This window comes from Saccopteryx bilineata, chromosome 1 (assembly GCF_036850765.1).
Source record: "Saccopteryx bilineata isolate mSacBil1 chromosome 1, mSacBil1_pri_phased_curated, whole genome shotgun sequence".
Classification (NCBI taxonomy): Eukaryota; Metazoa; Chordata; class Mammalia; order Chiroptera; family Emballonuridae; genus Saccopteryx; species Saccopteryx bilineata.
In genome coordinates, this window is record NC_089490.1 from 340,702,692 (window position 1) to 340,728,320 (window position 25,629).

Here is a 25,629-nt window from a genome sequence, read left to right on the forward strand (position 1 = left end):
TTACTCATAAATAATAATAGCTGGGCTATTAGCTGAGTGCTTACCATCTGCCAGCTAGTCTACTAGGTGTTTTATATTTAACCTTCTCAGTTATCCCACTTTTGTAGCTGAGGAAACTAAGCTTAGAGAGGTAATGACTGCAAATACATATGGTTGGCACACAAATTCCAACCCTGGCTGTCAGGCGGATGCCAGAATCTGTGTGTGTCTGTGGGGCTGGGCAGGGATGGCATAACTGTCAGCCTGTATGCTCATCTCACTGCTTCTATGCCCCCTCAGAGTCTGCAGCCTTGATTCTGAGTCAGGTTTGTCACATCTGGATTCTTTTTCCTGTTGGCTAGGTGTCCCCCAGGGGGACCCCAGGTCTTCACATTAGTCGACGCATTTGGGGATGCTTAAGCCATGCAATGGAACTAGAGATATGGTGAAAAGGGAAGATGTGGAGAACACGGCTGAAGAAATGAGGAGCCAGGTCATAAAAATACGTACTTCTCAGAAGTTTGTTCTTAATCCCATGTTCCTGCATGTTCTGCACTGAGCTCTGTGAACGACCCCTGCCATGCATGGTAATATGATAATTTATATAAAACAGAGAAAGAAAAAAAGTTCAATGATAAAAAGTAACTATAGAATTCTAGTTTAAACCAAAACATTGTTTCTTCACTGTAAAACTTGTCAGAGCTTTGAAGGTTCTGATATACGTGTTGCCAAAGGAGGGGATAGAATGGAGTGCTTGCTTGAGGAGTGTAGCCGTGGGGACACTTGTGCTCACCCCCCACTGCCCTCTTCCTATCCCAGCCCCAGAGAGCTTCCCGGGACAAATGTGTCTAGGAACAGCTCCCCAAATAAAATAATATTAGTAAAGTGTTCTAACAGCAGAACCATATAATCACATTTAGGTAATAATTCTCACAGGAGTGCAGAAAGGGCAAGTCCAGTGGCCAGAAGGCCCGCAGATGATAATAACAAATCCCTGTGAAGATAAAACAAGTGTCTGAATTAAGACAGCAGAGATAAGGATAGGCAGAAAGGGCAAATGTGACTCCCTTCTCACCTCTCCCGTCCTCCAACACCACTCCTCTTCTTCACCACACTTTTCTAACTCCACCCTCCACGTTCACTCAACTTCCCGGCTGTTTGACCTCCATACCTCACAAAAGCTCCTTCCTCCACTTGAAGTAGTCTTTTAATGACTCTGCAAAACAAACAAACAAATAAAACTTCTATCCATTAGTTTGTGGGTCACCTCGGGAGACTTTTCCTCCAGGAAGCATTCTCTGGCCATCTCAGGCCCACATGGTTTGGGTCTCCACCACCCTATCCCTTTATAGCACTCACCCAGGGTTCCAACACTCCCAACATTTGTCTTGCTCTCTCCAGAATTGGAGATCCTGCCAGGCTAGAACCAGGTCTCGCTCATCCTTATGTTTCCTTCACTGAGCTCAGAGTCAGACATATGGATGTGATATAATAAAGTTCATTCTATGAATGAATGACTTGTCGAATCTTCACCACAACCCTGGCATGTAGAGTTTATTTCTCCCACTTTGCATATAGAAACACAGGGTCCCGAGTGGATGAAGAAGCTGGACTAAGCTCATACAGTTACTGACCACATTTAGTGGAGCTAAGGCCACGCCCAAAGAGCATTAAAGTTATCTTTGGGCTAAAGAGAAAAATAGTAGCTTCTAAGGTGGTATTTATGCATACCTGGAAGGCTTCCAGGGTGGCAACCCTACCTCCCTTCCATGAGTGAATTATCCCATTGGTTTCCTGAGCTCTGAACATTCAGGGAGTACAGAGCAGTGTGAGGTCACAGAGGGTATAGACAGTAAAATGGGGATGTCATTGAGAGAAGTCGCAAGTAAATTCAGAAGAGGATGGCAATAACTTAAAATGTAAGTCAACTTTCAAATTCAACCATCACAAAGTATCCATACTATAATATATCTGAATGTCTTCTTACCTCCAGGGAATGGTCTAGCTTTAAAAAAAAAGTCATAAAAATCAATTTTAAAGAGCTGAAAGTGGGGTTTGGTCTGCCTGGCTGAAGCAGCTTAAGGCAGGAAGAGCCAGGACCTCAGTCTTGGATAGCTCTGCAGACACCACCCAGGAACACAAAATGCCAAGAATTTATTCTAAGTGGGAATTTATGTTAATCCATAAAAGACAAGGCCATGTGCCAAGAATTAGGAAGGGATGGGTGAATCCTGAGCAGGGAAGGTCCTGAATGTTGCCAGGCAATGCACGGAGAGTGTTCTGTGGGTGTGTAATATGAGGAGGCATTTCAGGATACAAAAGGTCTAAGCTGGAGCATACACCACAGGCAGAGCACCAAATTAAGAAATTCCAAGTGTGCCTGACCTGTGATGGCACAGTAGACAGTGTCAACTTGGAACGCTGAGGTTGCTGATTTAAAATCCCAGGTTCACCAGGTCAGGGCACATATAAGAAGCAATTAATGAACAACTAAAGTGAAGCCACTACAAGCTGATGTTCTTCTCTCTTTCTCTCTCTAAGAATCAATACATAAAAATTTAAAAAAGAAATCCTAAGTGTAATTGTAAACTGTAATTGAAAAAAATAATTTAAAAATCTCCAAGTGTTACTTTGTTTAATCTTCACAGCATCCCTGTGAGACTTGCATTATTATTTCCATTTCCCAATCCGGAAGCTGAGTCTCAGAGAAGTTGCCCAGCTTCTACACTATGAAACAAGAATTCAGACCCATCTATGTGCTATCTATACTCTCACAGTCCTAAACTGAATAAGTAAACCAGTATGACATACAATATTACTGATATCGTATGTCTGTTCTCTGTCTCTCTCCCTCCCCACAAGGAACACTGTTAGGCCAAAAATACATTCTCACTTCCAGAACTGGTAAAAGAAAAGATTAAATTTAAGTGAGTGAAGCTTGTTAAATGTAAGACTGTTAAATACAAGCTTTATACGTAGGTGGGACATAATAGTGAAACTAAGAGACATTGATAAGAGTGTGGTGGTTACGGGGGGGAGGGGGGAATGGGAGAGGGATAGGGGGTGGGAGGGGCACAAAGAAAACAAGATAGAAGGTGACAGAGGATAATCTGACTTTGGGTGGTGGGTATGCAACATAATTGAACGACAAGATAACCTGGACTTGTTATCTTTGAATATATGTCTCCTGATTTATTGATGTCACCCCATTAAAAAAATAAAATTATAAAAAAAAAAAAAAATGAGGTATTGATGTTATGTTAATATGTCATTTCTCATAATGGCTTGATGATGGCACTGATTTAGATTGCCTTCCTGTTGAGTACTAAGTTTATCAATCACCCAAAGGGCTGCCATTTCAAAGGATTGCCAGTTTCATTCAGCAGATATAATGTTCAGAGTCAAGGTTATTTGGAAAGAGGGACCTTGTGAGTATTCTAGAAAGAATAGGGCGGGGAGTCAGACAACCTGGGTCTGAGTCCTAGTTCCTTTCTAGAAAAACTCAAACGTAACATCGGAAATAAGTGAGATAAAGGACATAAAATGTATTCTGTAAACTAAACAGTGAAGGGACTTTGAAGAGATTTATGTTGTAGCTGCTCTTTTCCCCCAAGTTGTAGACTCTGATAAACTAAACCTTAATCTATAAATCAACTGACCTCCCCATTGCTGAAAGATCGTCTTTTTGGAAGAACATTAATGTGCTTGTTTTGCAAGCTGATGCAGTTTTATTTATGTTTTGGAAGGTCAGTCTACCTCTGCCCAATCCCCAATATTCAGTCATTCCTTTGTTCCTTCAGCAAACCTAAGTCCAGCTCACAGAATGCAGAGTTGTGTCATTATTACAAGGTTAATGATAAGGACAGGAAAAGCCTGGTTCATAGGATGGAAATAAATCATTAATCTTGTTCTATCCAAGTTTGCATTATAATAGGGCTCCATTCTTCTCCTGTTTAGTTCTGTACCAGTTGACCCCATCTGGGCTATTGGCATTAGAAGTAGCAGAGTCCCTGAAGGGAGGGAAGTGCAATAGGATTAGAGTGCATAAGACAAAGTTCTCACTTGTTAGGGGCTGCTCATAGACTGACAGAGACTATATACTTGCAGGAAATAAAATTAGTGGCTCCAGTAGCCATTGGTGCATGCCATCTGCCTCTCTTTCTGGAATTAGTTATAATAGCCCTGCATGACCTTCTCACTTAGAGTCCTGTTTCTTCCAATGCATATCTCATCTTAGCCACCAGATCTAATCATTTTATTGTATTAGTCACAGTCCCAAGAGGTAACAAGCATCATGCTAAAATTAGATAAGCCAAAGTGAGTTCAATAAGGAAACAAGTTAAAATGGTGTGGACAGGACAGCACAGCAATCCAGGGCTCATGACAGTGAGATGCACCATCCTTAAGCCAGGAGCAAGGGGGGAGAGAAATGGTCCCGGAAGCAGGAAGGAGAGAGAACTATGGAGCTGGCTTTCATAGAGGGTCAGTGAGGTTGGTAGATGGATAAAGTCTATCTGAGATGACCCTGCAGGAAGGGAGTCTGGAAATAAGTCCCACAACTTCAGTGCCTCCCTTTATACTTCCCATCTCTTGCTGGAGCATCCAATGGCCAAACCAAGGAGAAACCAGAGTGTAAGGGAGGCTGCTGATGAAGCGGACAAGAAACAGAGTGGGAAGGGATGGACACTACACATGTAAGGGAAAGCAAAAGATGTCCAGCATAGATCCTTTATTTAAAGTCCATCTGTGCACTGGGAACACAAGGGAGTACAGTTGTTTCCACTCAGGAAGAAGCTACAGTCAAGAGAGTTTGAAGAAAAGTAAACTACAAAGGAATTTCCAACCCAAGAATGCTGTAATGCTGTAAGGGATTCATTTTCATTGATCTGTTCTTTCATCACACCTCCCCGAAGGCCTCCTCTTTGACAAGGAGAGACAGGCCTGGAGGACCCTGGGTTGCAGGGATGTATAATAAGACACAATCCTACTGTCTGTGAGCTCATTATCTATTTGCAGAGAAAGACATGTAAATAGTAAACCACAATACACAAAGCTCCACAGTCTTCCTTTCAACTGAAACTTCTTTCAGGTATCCAACCACCCAGCTCACAAGGCATGATTAGTTCTGTCCGTATTTGCGTATATTTGGATGGTAACTAGTTTGGACAGCAGCCTATGTTAATTAGGCTTAGAAAGTTTCCATGTCAGTTAATTTGATTAATATCAGAGAAAAACTCAATTAGACTTGTCAACTTTTGCATATGACATTTAATAGCTATTAAAATTATGTCACCTCCATCATCTAAGGGCCTTTTTTTTTTTTTTAGTTTCTTCATACCCAAACAAGGGAGATGGAAAATGTGTTGCTATTATTCTCTCCAGACATTCTTAGAACCAGTCATAACATGATCAGTTGAAAACAGCTTTCATGGTAACATGTTCCTTGCTCCTACTTTCCTAGAGAATCATACTTGAAAGAAGAATAGAAAGACTGAAGGTTAATTGTTTATATAGCGCTAAAGAGAGAAGTAGAGGAAGAGAACATTCATAGGCAGAGAAAATATTTAGGTTAGTAGGCTTATTTGAGGGTTATTCATCTATCTGGCTGTCCTTCCAAACAAGTATATTATATCTAGGTCAAAACAAGGCTGTGAACCCCACAAAGGATATTATTGCGATACTTATTAAAATGGAAGAGAATGTAAAACTCTATTTACTAGTAGACTTTCTATACATTAGAATCTTTAAAGCTCTATCTAGATCAGGGGTCCCCAAACTACGGCCCGTGGGCCACATGCGGCCCCCTGAGGCCATTTATCCGGCCCCCGCCGCATTCCAGAAGGGACACCTCTTTCATTGGTGGTCAGTAAGACCACCGTAAAGCACAGCATCGCTCACGTACAGTACTACTTCTGGTGACGTGGGACGCACGCCTCACAGCTCTGGAAGTGCGTCATATCACTTGTTACGGCTAGCAGTGACAAATACGGAACCGGACATTGACCAGCTCATTAGCCAAAAGCAGGCCCATAGTTCCCATTGAAATACTGGCCAGTTTGTTGATTTAAATTTACTTGTTCTTTATTTTATTTATTTATTTATTTTTTGTTAGAAAGACTTTTCTCATATTAATTATATACTTTGATTTTTTTTAAAATAAATTTTTATTAATGGTAATGGGATGACATTAATAAATCAGGGTACATATATTCAAAGAAAACATGTCTAGGTTATTTTGTCATTAAATTATGTTGCGTACCCCTCGCCCAAAGTCAGATTGTCCTCCGCCACCCTCTATCTAGTTCTCTGTGCCCCTCCCCCTCCCCCTAACTCTCTCCCTCCCTCCCTCCCATGTCCTCCCTCCCCCCACCCCTGGTAACCACCACACTCTTGTCCATGTCTCTTATTCTCATTTTTATGTTCCACCAATGTATGGAATCATGTAGTTCTTGTTTTTTTCTGATTTACTTATTTAACTCCTTATAATGTTATCAAGATCCCACCATTTTGCTGTAAATGATCTGATGTCATCATTTCTTATGGCTGAGTAGTATTCCATAGTGTATATGTGCCACATCTTCTTTATCCAGTCTTCTATTGAAGGGCTTTTTGGTTGTTTCCATGTCTTGGCCACTGTGAACAGTGCTGCAATGAACATGGGGCTACATGTGTCTTCACGTATCAATGTTTCTGAGGTTTGGGGGTATATACCCAGTAGAGGGATTGCTGGGTCATAAGGTAGTTCTATTTGCAATTTTTTGAGGAACCAAAATACTTTCCTCCATAATGGTTGTACTACTTTACAGTCCCACCTACAGTGAATGAGGGTTCCTTTTTCTCCACAGCCTCTCCAACATTTGCTATTACCCGTCTTGTTGATAATAGCTAATCTAACAGGGGTGAGGTGGTATCTCATTGCAGTTTTGATTTGCATTTCTCTAATAACTAATGAAGCTGAGTATCTTTTCATATATTTGTTGGCCATTTGTATCTCTTCCTGGGAGAAGTGTCTGTTCATGTCCTCTTCCCATTTTTTTATGGGATTGTTTGTTTGTTTGTTGTTGAGTTTTATGAGTTCTTTGTAAATTTTGGATATTAGGCCCTTATCTGAGCTGTCGTTTGAAAATATCATTTCCCATTTAGTTGGCTGTCTGTTTATTTCTATATCAGTTTCTCTTGCTGAGCAAAAACTTTTAATTCTGATGTAGTCCCATTCATTTATCTTTGCCTTCACTTCTCTTGCCATTGGAGTCAAGTTCATAAAATGTTTTTTAAAACCCAGGTCCATGATTTTAGTACCTATGTCTTCTTCTATGTACTTTATTGTTTCAGGTCTTATATTTAGGTCTTTTATCCATTTTGAATTAATTTTAGTACACGGGGACAGGCTGTAGTCGAGTTTCATTCTTTTGCATGTGGCTTTCCAGTTTTCCCAACACCATTTGTTGAAGAGGCTTTCTTTTCTCCATTGTGTGTTGTTGGCCCCTTTATCAAAGATTATTTGACCATATATATGTGGTTTTATTTCTGGGCTTTCTATTCTGTTCCATTGGTCTGAGGGTCTATTTTTCTGCCAATACCATGCTGTTTTGATTATCGTGGCCCTATAATATAGTTTAAAGTCAGGTATTGTAATGCCCCCAGCTTCATTCTTTTTCCTTAGGATTGTTTTGGCTATTCGGGGTTTTTTTATAGTTCCATATAAATCTGATGATTTTTTGCTCCATTTCTTTAAAAAATCTCATAGGGATTTTGATGAGAATTGCATTAAATTTGTATATTGCTTTGGGTAATATGGCCATTTTAATTATATTTATTCTTCCTATCCAAGAACAAGGAATATTTTTCCATCTCATTGTATCTTTTTCGATTTCCCTTAACAATGCTTTGTAATTTTCATTATATAGGTCCTTTACATTCTTTGTTATGTTTATTCCTAGGTATTTTATTTTTTTTGTTGCAATCGTGAAGGGGATTATTTTTTTGAGTTTGTTTTCTAATATTTCATTGTTGGCATATAGAAAGGCTATGGACTTTTGTATGTTAATTTTGTATCCTGCGACCTTACTGTATTGGTTTATTGTTTCTAATAATCTTTTTGTGGAGTCCTTTGGGTTTTCGATGTATAGGATCATATCATCAGCAAAAAGTGATACCTTTACTTCTTCTTTTCCGATATGGATGCCTTTTATTTCTTTGTCTTGTCTGATTGCTCTGGCCAGAACTTCTAGCACCACATTAAATAAGAGTGGAGAGAGTGGACAACCCTGTCTTGTTCCTGATTTAAGGTAGAAAGTCCTCAGTTTTATGCCGTTTAATATGATGTTGGCTGATGGTTTATCATATATGGCCTTTATCATGTTGAGATATTTTCCTTCTATACCCATTTTGTTGAGAGTCTTAAACATAAAATTGTGTTGTATTTTATCAAAAGCCTTTTCTGCATCTATTGATAAGATCATGTGGTTTTTGTTCTTTGTTTTGTTGATATGGTGTATTACGATAACCGTTTTTGCGTATGTTGAACCATCCTTGAGATTCTGGGATGAATCCCACTTGATCATGATGTATTATTTTTTTAATATGTTGTTGTATTCGGTTTGCCAGTATTTTGTTTAGTATTTTAGCATCTGTGTTCATTAGAGATATTGGTCTGTAGTTTTCTTTCTTTGTGCCATCCTTGCCAGGTTTTGGTATGAGGGTTATGTTGGCCTCATAAAATGTGTTTGGAAGTATTGCTTCTTCTTCAATTTTTTGGAAGACTTTGAGTAGAATAGGAACCAAGTCTTCTTTGAATGTTTGATAGAATTCACTAGTATAACCGTCTGGGCCTGGACTTTTATTTTTGGGGAGGTTTTTAATAGTTTTTTCTATTTCCTCCCTGCTGATTGGTCTGTTTAGGCTTTCTGCTTCTTCATGACTCAGTCTAGGAAGGTTGTATTGTTCTAGGAATTTATCCATTTCTTCTAGATTGTTGTATTTGGTGGCATATAATTTTTCATAGTATTCTACAATAATTCTTTGTATATATATGATGTCTGTGGTGATCTCTCCTCTTTCATTTTGGATTTTATTTATTTGAGTCCTGTGCCTTTTTTCCTTGGTGAGTCTTGCCAAGGGTTTGTCAATTTTGTTGATCTTTTCAAAGAACCAGCTCCTTGTTCTATTAATTTTTTCTATAGTTTTTCTGTTCTCTAATTCATTCATTTCTGCTCTGATTTTTATTATCTCCTTTCTTCGGCTGGTTTTGGGTTGTCTTTGTTCTTCTTTTTCTAGTTCCTTAAGGTGTGAAGTTAAGTGGTTTACTTCGGCTCTCTCTTGTTTGTTCATATAGGCCTGAAGTGATATGAACTTTCCTCTTATTACTGCTTTTGCTGCATCCCAGAGATTCTGATATGTCGTATTTTCATTTTCATTTGTCTGTATATATCTTTTGATCTCTGCGCTTATTTCTTCTTTGACCCATTCATTTTTTAGAAGTATGTTGTTTAGTTTCCACATTTTTGTGGGTTTTTCCCCCTCTTTTTTGCAGTTGAATTCTAGTTTCACGGCTTTATGATCAGAAAATATGCTTGGTACAACTTCAATTTTTCTAAATTTGCTGATATTGTCTTTGTGGCCCAACATATGGTCAATTCTTGAGAATGTTCCATGTACACTAGAAAAAAATGTATACTCTGTTGCTTTGGGATGAAGTGTCCTGTAGATGTCTATCATATCCAGGTGTTCTAGTATTTCGTTTAAGGCCACTATATCTTTATTGATTCTCTGTTTGGATGACCGATCTAGAGCCGTCAGCGGTGTATTGAGGTCTCCAAGTATGATTGTATTTTTGTCAGTTTTTGTTTTAAGGTCAATAAGTAGCTGTCTTATATATTTTGGTGCTCCTTGGTTTGGTGCATATATAGTAAGGATTGTTATGTCTTCTTGATTCAACTTCCCCTTAATCATTATGAAATGACCATTTTTGTCTCTGAGTACTTTTTCTGTCTTGTAGTCAGCATTATTAGATATGAGTATTGCTACACCTGCTTTTTTTGGGGTGTTGTTTGCTTGGAGTATTGTTTTCCAGCCTTTCACTTTGAATTTGTTTTTATCCTTGTTGCTTAGATGTGTTTTTTGTAGGCAGCATATAGTTGGATTTTCTTTTTTAATCCATTCTGCTACTCTGTGTCTTTTTATTGGTAAGTTTAATCCATTTACATTTAGTGTAATTATTGACACTTGTGGGTTCCCTACTGCCATTTTATAAATTACTTTCTGTTAGTTTTGTATCTTGTTTGATTCTTCTCTTTTGTTTTTCTATCATTTGTTTTTGTTTGTTTGTGTTCCATACTTCTTTCCTCTGTTGCTACCTTTTTTAAGTCAAGTGTTTTTGTGGTGGTTTTTTCAAGGGTGGTTACCATTAAGTAATGAAAAGGGTACCTACCATATTCATTGTAGTACCCTATCTTATGAGTATTTCTGCACTTCATCGTCCTTTGCTACTGTTAATGTCCATCCTCTCCCCCCTTTTTTTCCTTTGTTGTCACAGTTTAAGTTTGGTTTTATTGTGTTCTAGGTGGAGCTGTTACTTGTGGTGTTGTTTTCTTTTGTTCTTTGAATCTGGTTGGAAAACCCCCTTTAGTATTTCCTGGAGTGGGGGCTTTCTGTTGATAAATTCTCTCATCTTTTCTGTATTTGTGAATGTTTTTATATCTCCTTCATACTTGAAGGATAGCTTTGATGGGTATAGTATTCTTGGCTGAAAGTTCCTCTCTTTCAGGGCTTTAATATTGGGGTCCACTCTCTTCTAGTTTGTAGAGTTTCTGCTGAGAAATCTGATGATAATCTAATAGGCCTTCCTTTATATGTTGTACTCTTCTTTTCCCTGGCTGCCTTGAGAATTTTTTCTTTGTCATTAGTTTGTGTCATCTTTATGATGATGTCTCTTGGAGTGGGTTTGTTGGGGTTAAGAAAACTCGGTGTTCTGTTTGCTTCTTGAATTTGAGGCTTTAGTTCTTTCCACAGGCTTGGGAAGTTCTCGTCTATTATTTGTTTGAGTATATTCTCCATTCCATTTTCTTTCTCTTCTCCCTCTGATATACCTATTAATCTTATGTTATTCTTTCTGATGGAGTCAGACAATTTCTGTAGGGCTTTCTCGTTTTTTATTATTTTTGAGTCTCTTTCTTCTCTCTGTTGTGCCTCAAGTTGTTTGTCTTCTATTTCATTAATCCTATCTTCAATCTGGGCTGTTCTGTTAGCTAAGCTTGTTACCTCGTTTTTCAGCTCGTGAATTGAGTTTTTCATTTCTGTTTGATTTGTTTTTATAGTTTCAATTTCCTTGGTAATATATTCTTTGTGTTCATTGAGTTGTTTTCTGATCTCCCTATATTGCCTTTCTGTGTTTTCTTGTATATCTCTGAGTATTTTTAAGATTTCTATTTTAAATTCTCTGTCATTTAGCTCCAAGGCTTCCAATATGTTAAGTCTTTTCTCCATAGATTTTTCCACATCTATTTGTGTTACCACTCTTTCTTTTGTATCCATAATATTCGATTTCCTCTTTCTTATTGGCATCTGAGGGTGGTCTTGTTGATAGCACTAATTAGAATTAATAAAGAGTAAAAAGTAAAAAAAAAAAAAGGTAAAACACCCCACAAAAAAAAAACAGCAATAATTTATTATTTCCCCCTTTTCTCTTTCTTCTTTTTCCCTCCTCTCCCCTCCTCAGGGAAATATCGTGCCTATAATGGAGGGCCTGATTTGGGTTGAAGAGTTCAAGGGGCAAAAAAAGGGAGTAGGGACCTACTAAATGCAAAAAAAAAAAAAAAAAAAGGAAGAAAATCTTAGACAAGCATAAGATGATTTGCTTGTAAGTGATGGTCAACTAAGAAATATAATGAGAAGGATAAGAGGGAACCAGAAAAAAGGACCAAAAAAGAATAATAAAGAAGAAAAAAATAAAAATAATTAGTAAAAATCTGTTGTATTAAGTGGAGCGAAGACTAAATACAATGGAGACCTTGGGTTGGGAGGACCCAAAATGCCACAAAAATAAACAAACAAGAAAAAAACAAAAGCAAAAAAGAAAAATAAAGCCAAAAAAAGCCTTGAGTCCCAAATTAACTAATTTGTTCGTGATTGAGGATTAAATGGGAGGAAAGTAAAACGAGAAAAGAAAAAACGAATAGAAAGGAAAAAATAAGAAAAAGAGAAAAACGAAGGAAGAAATAAAAAAGGAAGAGAAAAAAACAAAATAAAGCAAAACAAAAAAAAACAAAAGAGGAGAGAGTGAGAGTTAAGTGTTTTGGAGTATAACCTTAAAGGAGAGTGAGGATGAAGAAGAGAAATAAAATGTAATACTCATGGGTAGTGTAGTTCAAGAAAAGGGAAGCATAAGATGGGCAGAGAATAGAAGGACCAAGGTGGAGGAAATAAAGGCAATAAGATAAAAGAAACAAACAACAACAACAAAAAAATTAGTGGAACAAGTTGTAAAGTCTGTGGATTTTTCTTGATTTTGAGAGGTTAACTTCTTCCTTTTTCTTTTCTCTCCCTCTTCCTGGTCGGTGACTCTGTACCCCAGGCTCTGCCCCTGTGTCACACTTAGGTAGGGATTTGCAATTGATGGGATTCTATGGCAATGTCATATAATTGGCTTTAGTCTCGCTGGTAGTCAAGGTTTGTTGTCGTTTGCAGGGTCCAACGATGAGAGAGTTTGCTTTTCTGGATTCTCTCTCCTAGTCCCCCCTTCCTGAATTAGCAGCCTGGTGATCCAGCTATAAGGCTGCAACTGCTTCTGCCTGGGGAGTAAGAGGCTCAAAGAGCTGGGAAATCCCCACTCTATCCCCACTCAGTGCAAGGCTTTGGGAAAGGCTCTGGCAGTCAGGGCCTCCAGTGTAATCAGGCGGGGGTGGGAGTCAATTGTTGTCAAGGTGACTGTTCAGCACCTAGCATTCAGTTGGATCTCTCAACCCAGGCTTTCCACACTTTGTAGCCTGTTTTGGCTGGGAAGAAGAGGCACTAGTCTCTGCTTGAGACTAGTGTAGTATAGATCTTATTATCTGCCAAGTCCTTCTTGTTAGCGTTTATCCCTGAATATGGAGGCTCTATCAATCAGAAGTTGCCCCCGCCCCTTTAGCGAGAGGCATTAAAAAATATCACGCCTCTTGTCTTGGGTCACTGAACTGAGAGAGATCTTATCAATTAGAACCGAGGGTGCGCAGATTTCATGGGTTAAGCTAATTTCAGTGATTGGGTCACAGCTGTGCTCCCGAAGGTATTTTAGGCTGCCTGCGTGCGCCCCTCCCCCAACGCTTGATTGTTAGCTTGAATGGCTGGGTGAGGTGCCCCGCCCACAGAGAGAATCTCCCAAGTAGGGAAGACCACCCTGGTGCCTCTCCCGCTCGCCCCGCCGCTGGCGGCTGGGGTGCACCAGGCACAGGATAATGGGGCAGCCTGGGTGTGTGGGCCAGTAGGGCGCTCTGGGTGCGTGGAATGCCCAGGGCACGCGCGTGAATGGGGTGCTCCGGGCACCGGTGGCTGGCGACTCTCACCCGCAGTGCGCGGGCCGCTGGGAAAGTTAGCGGTGCTCGCTCTGTAACTGACCGGGCGCGCGCCAGCGGCTGCTCGCTGCTCCCGAGTGTGGGCGGTGCTCGCTCTGCAACCGGACCGGGCGCGCGCCCGCGGCTGCTCCCGGCTCCCGAGTGTGGGCGGTGCTCACTCTGCAACCGGACCGGGCGCGCGCCCGCGGCTGCTCCCGGCTCTCGAGTGTGGGCTGACTCACCACAGGCGCACTCCCTTGCGGCTTGAATGAACGTCCCTGCGGTAGCTTCCTCCACACCCTCGTCTCTCAGATTCAAGTGATAACAGTCCTTTCGCTTTCAGTTTGTGTGGAACTCCGGAATGCTCCGAGGATAAAGTTTTCTGTTTCTAGTTGATAAATTTGTTGTGATTTAGGGGAGATCTGTCGGACGCGCTGCTCACGGCACCATTTCCGTGACGTCACTCTTTGTTCTTTATTTTAAATATTGTGTTTGTTCCCATTTTTTTTTACTTTAAAATAAGATATGTGCAGTGTGCAAAGGGATTTGTTCATAGTTTTTTTTTTATAGTCTGGCCCTCCAACAGTCTGAGGGACAGTGAACTGGCCCCCTGTGTAAAAAGTTTGGGAACCCCTGATCTAGATGAAAGTACTATGAAATATGTGACACACGTGGAAATGTAAGTGTACGACTATCATTTCTAAGCAGGAAAAAAGATTAAGGATTTCGGTATTTAATGTCTGTGTTAATTTTGCTATTCTACAATAACTTCTGCTTCTTGACCTTGCTTCACAATTTATATTCACCTACTGGAATACTCAAATAATTGGCTCTTAGAAAGTACTATGCAGTCCCTGGCCTATATAGTGGATAGATCATCGGCCCTGTGAATGGATGTTCCAGGTTTGAGTCCTGGTCAAGGCACACAAGAGAAGTGAGCATCTGTTTCTCTTACCCTCCCTTTCCCCCTTCTTTCCTTCTTCCACTCCCATAACCAGTAGCTCAATTTGTTCAAGCATCATCCCAGTTGCTGAGGATAATTTGGTTGGTTTGAGCGGGTCAGCTTTAGGTGCTAAAAATAGCTCAGTTGAGCTTCGGCCCCAGATGAGGGTTGCTGGGTGGATCCCAGTTCAGGTGCATGCTGGAGTCTGTCTCACTGTCACACCTCCTCTCACTTAAAAAAAAAAAAGGAAAATATATCAGATTTTTTTGGAAGACTTTTTTCAAAATATACACGCTCACATTCTGATACAGTCAGGATGGGCCCTTGGAGGATCTATTTTGTAATGTATGCACAAGTTATTTTGTTAGAGATTCTCAAATAGAAAAAAATGCCCCCAGGTAGACCATGCTATTTTATATACTGCTAGGCATTTGTTCAGGCTATTTTAAGAATATTATGTTTGCTTGTTTTCCTGGTAAATGTCTAACACTTTTCCAAAGTCTCACAAGTTTTCTGAATCCTTTTTTAGTACCACAGATAATTACCCCATACACTGTATATTTTAGGTACTTTTAATATTTCCACTCTCTCGCACATAGTATATGCTTAATAAATGCTTGTTGAATAGAAAAAAATAAAATGGATATTGAATAGTGCCTGACAAATGGTGGCACAGTGGATAGAATGACAACCTGGGGCACTCAGGTCCCAGGTTCAAAACTCCAAGGCCACTGGCTTGAGCATGGGCTCATCTTGCTTGAGCACAGACTTGACAGCTTGAGCATGTAGTTACTGGCTTGAGCAAAGGGACACTGGCTTGAATGGAAACCCCATCCTCCTGGTCAGGGCACATATGAGAAGTAACCAATGAACAATTAAAAGTGATGCAACTACAAATTGATTCTTCTCATTTCTCTATCTGTCTGTCTGTCTCTCTTTCTCATTAAAAAATAAAATAAATATTAAGTATATTTACGTCATTTATTACTAGTTTGGCTTGTTACTCATAAGTACTCTTCATTTAGCAATAGCTTATTTAACAGAAAAATTTAGTGGTCCCATGTGCTTCAGGCTAAATGTGGCAGTACATTACTAGAAGTAAAAGAAGCAATAGGTCTACCAACAAAAAACAAAAACCATTCCAGTTTTACTAGCATCTGTGAGAGACACTGAGATTCAATTTAACCAGTAATGTGACTTGCACATTTTTTTCTCATTCTCCTCCTTTCTCACTATCTCCTACCTTGCAGCTGCCTAAGCCTTTCCCTCCATACTTTTCACTTTCCTAATACCTTACCCACATGGTTTTTAAAGTTTTTGCTTTTCCTCTCCCTCCCTTCTTCTTATTTCCATTGGCTCTCTTATCTCTACCTTGTCTAAATTCAGGAAGCCAAGTGTCATACCTGCTTTCACAATCTTCAACATTTAGCCTAGTATCTCTCTGATCCCAATTCTGTAATTTGCTCTGTGACTTAACAAACAAATAATCATTCCCCTACTTGGTTAACACTAATGGGTAATTCTCATTTTTGAGCGCCAAAAATGTCAAAATATGGCTATAAAATTTGTGATGTATTTTAAATGTTTATATTTTATGAATGAACACATTTAAGATAAAATGTAAATGTGTTCCAAGAAAAATTACAGGATTTGTAAAAATACTCATTCATGGTCCACCAGAGGCCATGTGTGTTGTTAGTGGAATGCATGCTGAATGTCATCTTTCTTCAGTAAGTCACGTATATCCCATCTGGATGTCTAACCTCATTTACACAGAACATAAAAAGAGGTCTCATTTGGAAAACAACCACTCACTCCAAATTTTTCCTCTTATCCTAAGTCTCACCACTGCTAATAGAGATCAGAGAAGAAAATACATGTAGAAATATTTTACATCAAGTCTGGATTCAAATCGTGGCTCTTTGACTTTTTAGTTGTGTGATCTTAAAGTTAGCTTTCACTTCCAAAGAGGGTTCTCTTACCTTTGTAAAGATAGAGTTATATTTTCATTTCCTTTAGGATTACTGATTCCCAAGAAGAGGGTATGGATGGAATACTGACCATAGTGCTTAAATAGAACAAGAAAGTAAAAATACCAGAAAGCTGTATTACCAGGGAGAGCTCTGGAGTCAAATGATTTTGACTCAGTAAAGATAAGTTACTCACTGGCTGTATAACTTCAAGCAAGTTACTTAGCCTCTCTGAGACTCGTAGTTCCCATCTGTTAAGTGACTATTATGTATTATGAAAAGACGCATTTCATTGGGCTTTTGGTACTAAAGGGATTAGATAAGATAGTGCATGAGCATATTGACTCAGTAGCTGCATAGATTGACTATTAAATGTGTGTCTGTATTTGTTTATTTAATACCATCAGTGGGTCTGCCCTCGCTTAGAGGCCCAACACACTTTGAAGGGATGTTAGTGTGATGAAGTAGAAGACTGGAGGACCTGGCAGTGAGAACTAACTTGAAGATTAGCCAGGCAACTTCAATATCAGTATATGATTTTATACTTTAAGGGGTTCAGGAAGGACAATAATGACTTCATCTTTGTCCATTTAGTTCATCATTGTAACCCAAGCACTTGACATAGTACATAGCATACAGTAGGAGCTCAATAGAAACTTGCTGATTCCTCAATGGCAAGTAACCTGCCATCTTGCATATAATAGGTCTTTGATGACTTGTTTATGAAAGAATAATAATAATAATAATTATAACTAACTTTACTATGTGTCATACACTCTTCTAAACACTTTATTTGTATAATTTATTTAGTTTTCACTGGGACACTATGAGATAGGCCCTTTTACTACTCCCATTTTCTCAGATAAAGGAAATAAGGTACAAATTATTCACTTATGTGTTTACACAGCTAAACCTGGTGAGATCAGGATTTCACCATTGTGTGCCAGGCAATGTCAGCCTTAGGAATGCAGTTGATTGTCTTTCTTTCTAGTCTGAAGTTTACTAATATTCCTGGAATAAATTCAAGGGTTTTGGAATTGAAATGAGACTCAGTTTGCTAATCTGTAATTAGAGTTCATACTAGTTGGCCTCCTTATCAAAAAGAATTATTGGGAACATCAATGAAGCTAATGTGAACCTCCAAAAAATACATTATATTTTACATTCTCTGTATGATAATAAAACTGAAAGAACATTGACTTTGGAGGTCACAGACCTACATTCAAATTTTGGCCCCTTTTTATTAGTTTCAGGGCCTTGGGCAAGTCATTCTTCCTTGCCTTTTTCATCTGTAAAATAAGAAATATTATACTGACTTTTGGGGTTATAATAATTATAAATGAGATAAAGCCTGTAATAAGCCAGAAAACATTGCCTAGCCCATGTAGGAAGATAACGATTAGATGCTGTCTAGTGAATGCCCTAGTCTTTTTAAATATACATAATAGGACTGTGCTTAACATTTCTTAAGTACCACTATGGATACACTATATATCATAAACTCAGTAAATACAGCTCCTACTCCCGCACTCTACATTCCTTCAAGTCACTTCAGAAGATTGGCACAACTTCCTCCTCGGTAGTATGTCCCCTGTGACCTCATCTGAGTAGGGCTCTGACTGCTTTTTGCCTCATTATCTGTAAAAGTGGTGTATGTTTTCATGAATATTGATGGTATACTTTACACTGGTATGAGGTATACAATAGCTTCTTTCTGCATTATTAAAAGATCTGGAATTTTGTGTCTGGGGAGGGGCCATATTAGTGTTTGGATTCCCTGGGTGCCATTAAGAAACCACATGCCATAAAGTTTAGTGGAGTGGGACTTTAGGGCGGCTTCACACAGCACAGAAGTCCTTTTGCAAAGACTTTTGTTGTTGTCTTTCCATTTCACATTTTGTTTCAACAAAGTATTGATCCTATTTGGCTAAAATATTAACTTTAAGATATTTTAGCAACTCATTAAGTCTTTTGTTACTTCACTTGCAGGTAGAGTTTGATTATGGTCAAACTGGAGTGAGTCCTGTGATAACTTCTCTCTCTTTCTTTTTTTTGTAAGAAATATGAGAAAGATTTTGTAGTTTATGTGTAGACAAGTGGTTCTAAAGAAAAGGCCAGGGGCAGTTAGCAATGTAGCCAGGAGACATTTTAGGCTGTTAAAATCGAGGAGGTGCTACTGGCAACCAATGGATAGAGGCCAATGATGGTGCTAAATACCCTACAATTCACGGCAAAACCCCCGACAAAGAACTATCCAATCCCAATGTCACTAGTACCAAAGCATGGAAACTCTCATGTAGAGACAGTGTTTTATCAATGACTCGGTTTATAACCAGCTCCCCCCCAAAATTTTTACCACTTTGTTTTCTGGCCTGAAGGAGCATAAGAGCAATGGTGAATGTTTTTTAACACATATAAGGGTAAGTTTGAACCCTAGTGCCATCATATTTTAGCTTATGTGACCTTGGACAAGGTGCTTCACATTTCTGATCTTCAGTTTTCTCATTAACATAATAGCAAGAGTCAATAATATTGTAATAATTGTGTACAGTGCCAGGTTGTTACTAGACTTATGAAGGGATCACTTCGTAAATTATATAAATGTCTAATCACTATGCTGTACACCTGAAACTAATGTAATATCAAATGTCAGCTATGGTTGAAAAAAACCCCACTATAATACCTACCTTGGAGGTCTATTACACAGACTTTATGGAATAATGTATTTATAGCCCTAAAAATGTCTGATTCGAAACAAGCTCCTGACCAATGCTATTAGTATATTTTTGTAATAATTGCATAACTGAAATGATCACTAGAGACCCTTAAAAACCATCTTGTTCTATATATTTAGTTTCCATGAAGACTCAAGGATGTGTCCCCTATTTACCCACAATTTCCATCTATAAGGGGAGGACAAAAAATGGAGTCACATGCCAGGTGCTGTGTGAGCACCCCAAGGGGCCCACTATCTTACCTAGGAGTAGAAGCCTGGCTCAAATTTACATTGTTATGATTCTAAGTGAGTTACCTAATATTTTGGGGGGTTTTTTGTCTCAAAAAATCTGTTAACTTACTCCACTTTTTCATTGGCCCCAGTCATTTATTCCTTCAGCAAACTGTTAATATTTATGTCATTAGCAATTGCATTGATGATTTAATTAAAATTTGAACATCCTATCCAATTTCAGCCACCTGTTATCTTTTATATCCATTCATATTCAAAAGCACAGAATGTTTCCTTATTTATATAAGTTGCCATATCTGCTGTGATTGGAACAGGAAGCCCAGAAAAGCTGTATTGATGGAACTTGGTGAATATCCATTGGTCTGGCTTCATGGCACATTCATGACTTCCACGCCTCTAGAAAGTAAAGGCCCAGAAAAGTGTCCTTATTTACAACAATTACAGATAAATCTCTAGTTGAAAAAGTATTTACTGTTAGTGGCATGAGGTCAATCTTCTCATTACTTATGAATCTATTTCTGCTCCTTTTAGCAACTAAGTAGATATTTAGATCAATGTGTTCTTGGCCTGCAGTTTCCTATTTTTTTTTTTTTTTGTATTTTTCTGAACCTGGAAACGGGGAGAGACAGACAGACTCCCGCATGCGCCCGACAGGGTTCCACCCGGCACGCCCACCAGGGGCGATGCTCTGCCCACCAGGGGGCGATGCTCTGCCCTTCCGGGGTGTCGCTCTGCTGCAACCAGAGCCACTCTAGCACCTGGGGCAGAGGCCAAGGAGCCATCCCCAGAGCCTGGGCCATCTTTGCTCCAATGGAGCCTTGGCTGCGGGAGGGGAAGAGAGAGACAGAGAGGAAGGGGGGGGGTGGAGAAGCAAATGGGCGCTTCTCCTATGTGCCCTGGCCGGGAATCGAACCCGGGTCCCCCGCACACCAGGCCGACACTCTACCGTTGAGCCAATCGGCCAGGGCCAGTTTCCTATTTCTGATAAAGATATTGAACTAACATTGGAGTGTTGAATTATATTCAAATGGAAATGGTATACCATTTATGTGGTCATTAAATAATGATATTCCTGATTAGTGGCTATTAAAGAAAATTAAAAGAAGAGATAAAATAACAAAGTAGCACAGAACAAAAAAGGATATGGTTAGAGAAAAGTTGAAAATAACTCCAGGGTTTCTCCTTGAAGTTAGAGCTATTACTGTCAGGAATCCCTTGAATTGTGTTCAACTAATGGATTTCTGGAAGATGCACATTCATTGTATATATCTATCTCTTGTGCCCCACTCTGAACACCTCATGGGGCAGGAACAGAATCTGAGTCATCTTAGTACACCCAATGTCAAGCGCTATGCCTGGCATACAATAGTCATTCAATGACTGTTTGCTGAGTAAATGATTTGTTTATGGACTCTTATTAGATTCCAGGATACTGTGGACCCTGTATTCTATCACCTATTCATCCAGTTGGCCTGATCAAAAATTAAAAGCATCCTTGACCTCTCTGCTTTATTTACACACCATATCTATCTCATCTGTAAGTGGTGTTAGTACCACCTTCAGAATACATTCCCAAACCCATTACTTCATTTCCACTGCTCTCTCTCTTATCTAAGATATCACCATTTTTTAATCTGAACTACTCTAAATAATTACTTGTCTACCCTTATTCATCTTCCACTTTATTCTCATCAAGCCATCTCCCAGGGACCAGGGGTTTCCCATCTCACTCACATTAAAAGCTGGCATTCTTACAAAGTACAGCAAGGCACTGAACAGTGATACCTTTCTCTATTATTTACTCTGTTACAGTCATACTGGCTTCCTTATCATTCTTCAAAATACAAGCAAGCTTCCATCATAGAATGTTTGCCCTTTCTGTTCCCTCCTCCTTGAATATTATCTACATCTTTCCTCAAACCCTTTCCTCAGATCTGTGCTCTACACCACTCATCTAAAATACAGTAGTCTCATCACTTACTATTTTCTTCTCTTGCTTTACTATTAGTCCATAACAGTTATACTACCTGAAATTTTATGTTTATTTGTTTACTGTCTGTTCCCTTTACTAAAATGTAAACTCTTGTGGGTAGAGGCCCTTTTGTATACTGCTTAAGAAGAGTGGCTGGAACTTAGGAGCTGCTTGGCCATGTGCTGGATGAATGAATGGACTGAAAGGAAGCCAGTGTAGATGGGCCACAAGTGAGTAAAGGGAAGCATGGACAGTAGCAGGCAGCAGGCAGAGGGCAGGTGATGCTCACCTGTAAATCATGCTCAAAGTTTGGATTTTATTCTAAAGGTCAATAGAAAAGCCCTTCAAGTGTTGTATGTGGCAAACTGATGTGATATAAATCAGTGCTCCCTAACCTTTTTTGGGCCACGGACCGGTTTAATGTCAAAAAATATTTTCACTAACCGGCCTTTAGGGTGGGACAAATAAATGTATCACATGACCAAGACAAGCGTCAAGAGTGAGTCTTAGACGAATGTAACAGAGGGAATCTGGTCATTTTTAAAAATTAAACATTGAAGCCCTGGCCAGTTGGCTCAGTGGTAGAGCATTGACCTGGCATGCAGGAGTCCTGGGTTCGATTCCCAGCCAGGACACACAGGAGAAGCATCCATCTGCTTCTCCACCCCTCCCCCTCTCCTTCCTCTCTGTCTCTCTCTTCCACTCCCGCAGACGAGGCTCCATTAGAGCAAAGATGGCCTGAGCACTGAGGATGGCTCTGTGGCCTCTGCCTCAGGCATGAGAATGGCTCTGGTTGCAGCAGAGCGACGCCCAGATGGGCAGAGCATTGCCCCCTGGTGGGCATGCCGGGTGGATCCTGGTCAGGCGCATGTGGGAATCTGTCTGATTGCCTCCCTGTTTCCAACTTCAGAAAAAAAAAATAAATAAATAAAACATCGTTCAGACTTAAATATAAATAAAACGGAAATAATGTAAGTTATTTATTCTTTCTCTGTGGACCAGTACCAAATGGCGCACGGACCGGTACCGGTCTGTGGCCCGGCGGTTGGGGACCATTGTCTTGGATGTAACAGAGGGAATCTGGTCATTTTTTAAAAATAAAACATCATTCAGACTTAATTATATATAAATAAAATAGAAATAATATAAGTTATTTATTTTTTCTCTGCGGACCGGTACCAAATGGCCCACAGACTGGTACCAGTCTGAGGCCCGGGGGTTGGGGACCAGTAATATAAATTATTGTTTTGAAATACTAGCAAGTTTGTAATAACATAAAATAAATCAGCTGCTTTCTTTGTACATGGTAGATGGAAGGAGAGCAAGATTAGGAATAAGGAAACAAGTTAGAAACCTCTTGAAGTAACAGGTAAGAGGTGGAGACAGAATGAGCCAGATCAGTGGTCATGGAAAATAAAGTCAGTAGTTGAGCCTGGAGTCTTTCAGAGACAGTAGGACCTGAGCTCAGACTGAATATTGGGGTGGGGGGGCAGAAGAAGGAAAGAGAATAATTAAAGGTTACCCCTTGGTATTCACTTTGAACAACCTGTGCCAATATTATTCGTAAGGACAGATGGGAATAGTCATTTTGTATGAGTGAGTCAAAGCTCTGTTTTGAACACTTTTTTTTTAACATTCTGGGTTTTAAGTGACTACTGGATATTAAAATGAAGATGGCCCAGAGGCCTTGGTAAATAAGCCTGGACGTAAGAGAGATCTGGGATACACTTATGTATTGGAGATCCATAAAATTATAAATGGCACTTAAAGTCATGGAACCGAATGAGATTTCTTAAGGCAAGAAGTAGATAGAGAGACCTTGCCATGTTGTTACTGAACAAAGAATGGAGTAAATATCCTGGCAACCAATCAGCCTGTTCCCTAAACAGATGATACAAGCAGATGTGGAGTAGAGTCTGGCAGGAAGTCCAAACCCCAGCGAGAAGCTGATAATAAACAACAGAGACCCACAGCTCTACATTAACAAGGGAAGGGATCAGAGCTGTTTAAAGAGGGAAAGGGCAAGAGAAGGGGGTTGGATAGTTTAGAAAAGTGTAGGGCTGAAAGGGTAGAGACCTCAATGAGGCCCAAGAATTGTCACAGTGGTCATGTTTGAGAATGTGACCTAAAAATTTAGGAAGTTGTCAGAGAATGTGATGCCATACACATCTATGTTAATAAAGTTACCTTTGAATTTGGCAGTCTTTTCACAGTCTCTGTTAATTTGATCATTCAGATTAATATCAATTGTAAGCCTTTATCAATTAATGTGTATAAAAGCCTGTCTCTCCAAGGTTCTGAAAGTGCCTGAGAGTAATTCTCATAACGAGCATCACAATTCTCTCTCACTCTGTCCTAATCTGAATGCTTGGTGCTCTGTTAGCATTTTTGCTAACTTTTTCTGATTTTCTGTGCTTTCTCAAGGCAGTGAGCATGGTGTAGAGTGTGTGGGAAGAGCAACTTCTTAACTGAGGTCCTAGCTAAAGAGTAACACCCCCGTCATGTAGCATCATGTTAGGTCCTGTGTAATGCCATTTGCTTTTTTTTTTTTTGCATAAATACTTCCAGGATAATCCTATTTAATCACTTTAGTCTATATTAGTACCTCGCACAGCAAACAAATTAGTAGGTGCTAAATAAATACTTGTTGAATCATTAATGGATTTATACTTTTAACACATGCATCTCCTACCTCCACATTGCACATTACCCAAAAGAGAACCAAAGCTGATGTTTGAGGTAATCTAAACAAAGATCTATGAATTTTAAAATGTTCATCCTCTAACAATAGAGAATTTGTTGAGCAAATATACTGTGGATATTTGCTATTATTTTTCATCTTTTTAAATATATTTTCTAAAAGATCTAATTATTTATAATGTATAACCATTTATATATTAACAGTATTTGTTCTTGCAAAATAGTACATGCTTTGAATATATGCTCCAAACCTACCACTGCTTCATTTTAAATGGACACTTCACAAATACTTTTATTCCTTTGAGGATTAACATTATTTGGTCACTACCTCCCCTGAGAAATCCAGGTTACATAAAAAGTAGACTGGCTCAGGTAGCTGAACTTTTAGGTGACCAAGTCTAAGGTTCACCCCTGTTGCTGTACCTACAGTAGTGCCTTGACCAATAGCAGTTGCTTAAGAAATATTCCTGAATAAATTAATGGAGAGACGACAGTCTCTTATAGCTTCTACTAGTGGCAAGAGAGAATAGAGAGCTAAGAACCCCGTGGTACAGACTTGTGAGTATGTGCATATATATGAGTGGTGGGAGTGTGGCACCACATCAAAGATTAAAGCAGATCAAACTGAAAGATTATATCAGAAACTGGAATATAGAATAAGAAGGCAGAAAGTTAAGGTAATGAAAAGAAAAGCAAAGGAATAAAGCAATTCTGTTTGAGTAGCTTTCACTGAATTATTTTCCTTCATTAGCCCTTGATGGTCTCTGAGAGTTGATCATTGTATCTAATGCTTCAGAAAAGACAAATAATCATATTTAGCAATGAAACTTGTGAGCATTAAGAACATACTATGAATTGGACATAAAAGTATTTCTATCAAGTCTAGGTAAGTGAGGCCATACAGAATTTAATCAATGGGCTAGATATCTCAGAGTATTGAGGAGAATTCTTTTTATAATAAAAAGAGATATGCTATGCAGCCGTTTGAATGCTTTTATAAGACCAGCAATGATAGGCAGGCCCTCCAATAAATTAATTGTGTTAATTCAACAGAAACATTTATTAGATATCCATTGTGGAGCTGCCATTAATCTTGACACAGGTGATAAAGCATGGACAAAGCAAAGCCTCCTGCTCTCATGGAGTTTCCATTTAGGAGTTGGTTGATTTATTGAATACACAGAGTATCCAGGCTACCTGATTAGCACATGAAGGAAAAAAAGAAACATATCATTATAACTTTCACTAAGAAACATTGAAAAATTGACAGTATTTTCTGTTTAATATTGACAAAGACATCTGTTGACCTGGATCTGCAGTTCTGTGTAATATGCATGTTCTAGGAATTTAAATTTCAGAGTCCTGGGAGACCAGATAGAAGGGTCAGATATTTTGTAAAAGGAAAACTCAAGTTCAGAGTCTAACATACAGTAGGTGTACAATCAATGTCAATTTCTTTTTCCTTTTATTTCCTTTGATTGTATCATTTTTTTTCTTATAATGTTTTGAGGACTGCCCCCTTATTTAAAATTGAGAGGAACAAAAACACATGCACAAAGAGTAGGAGA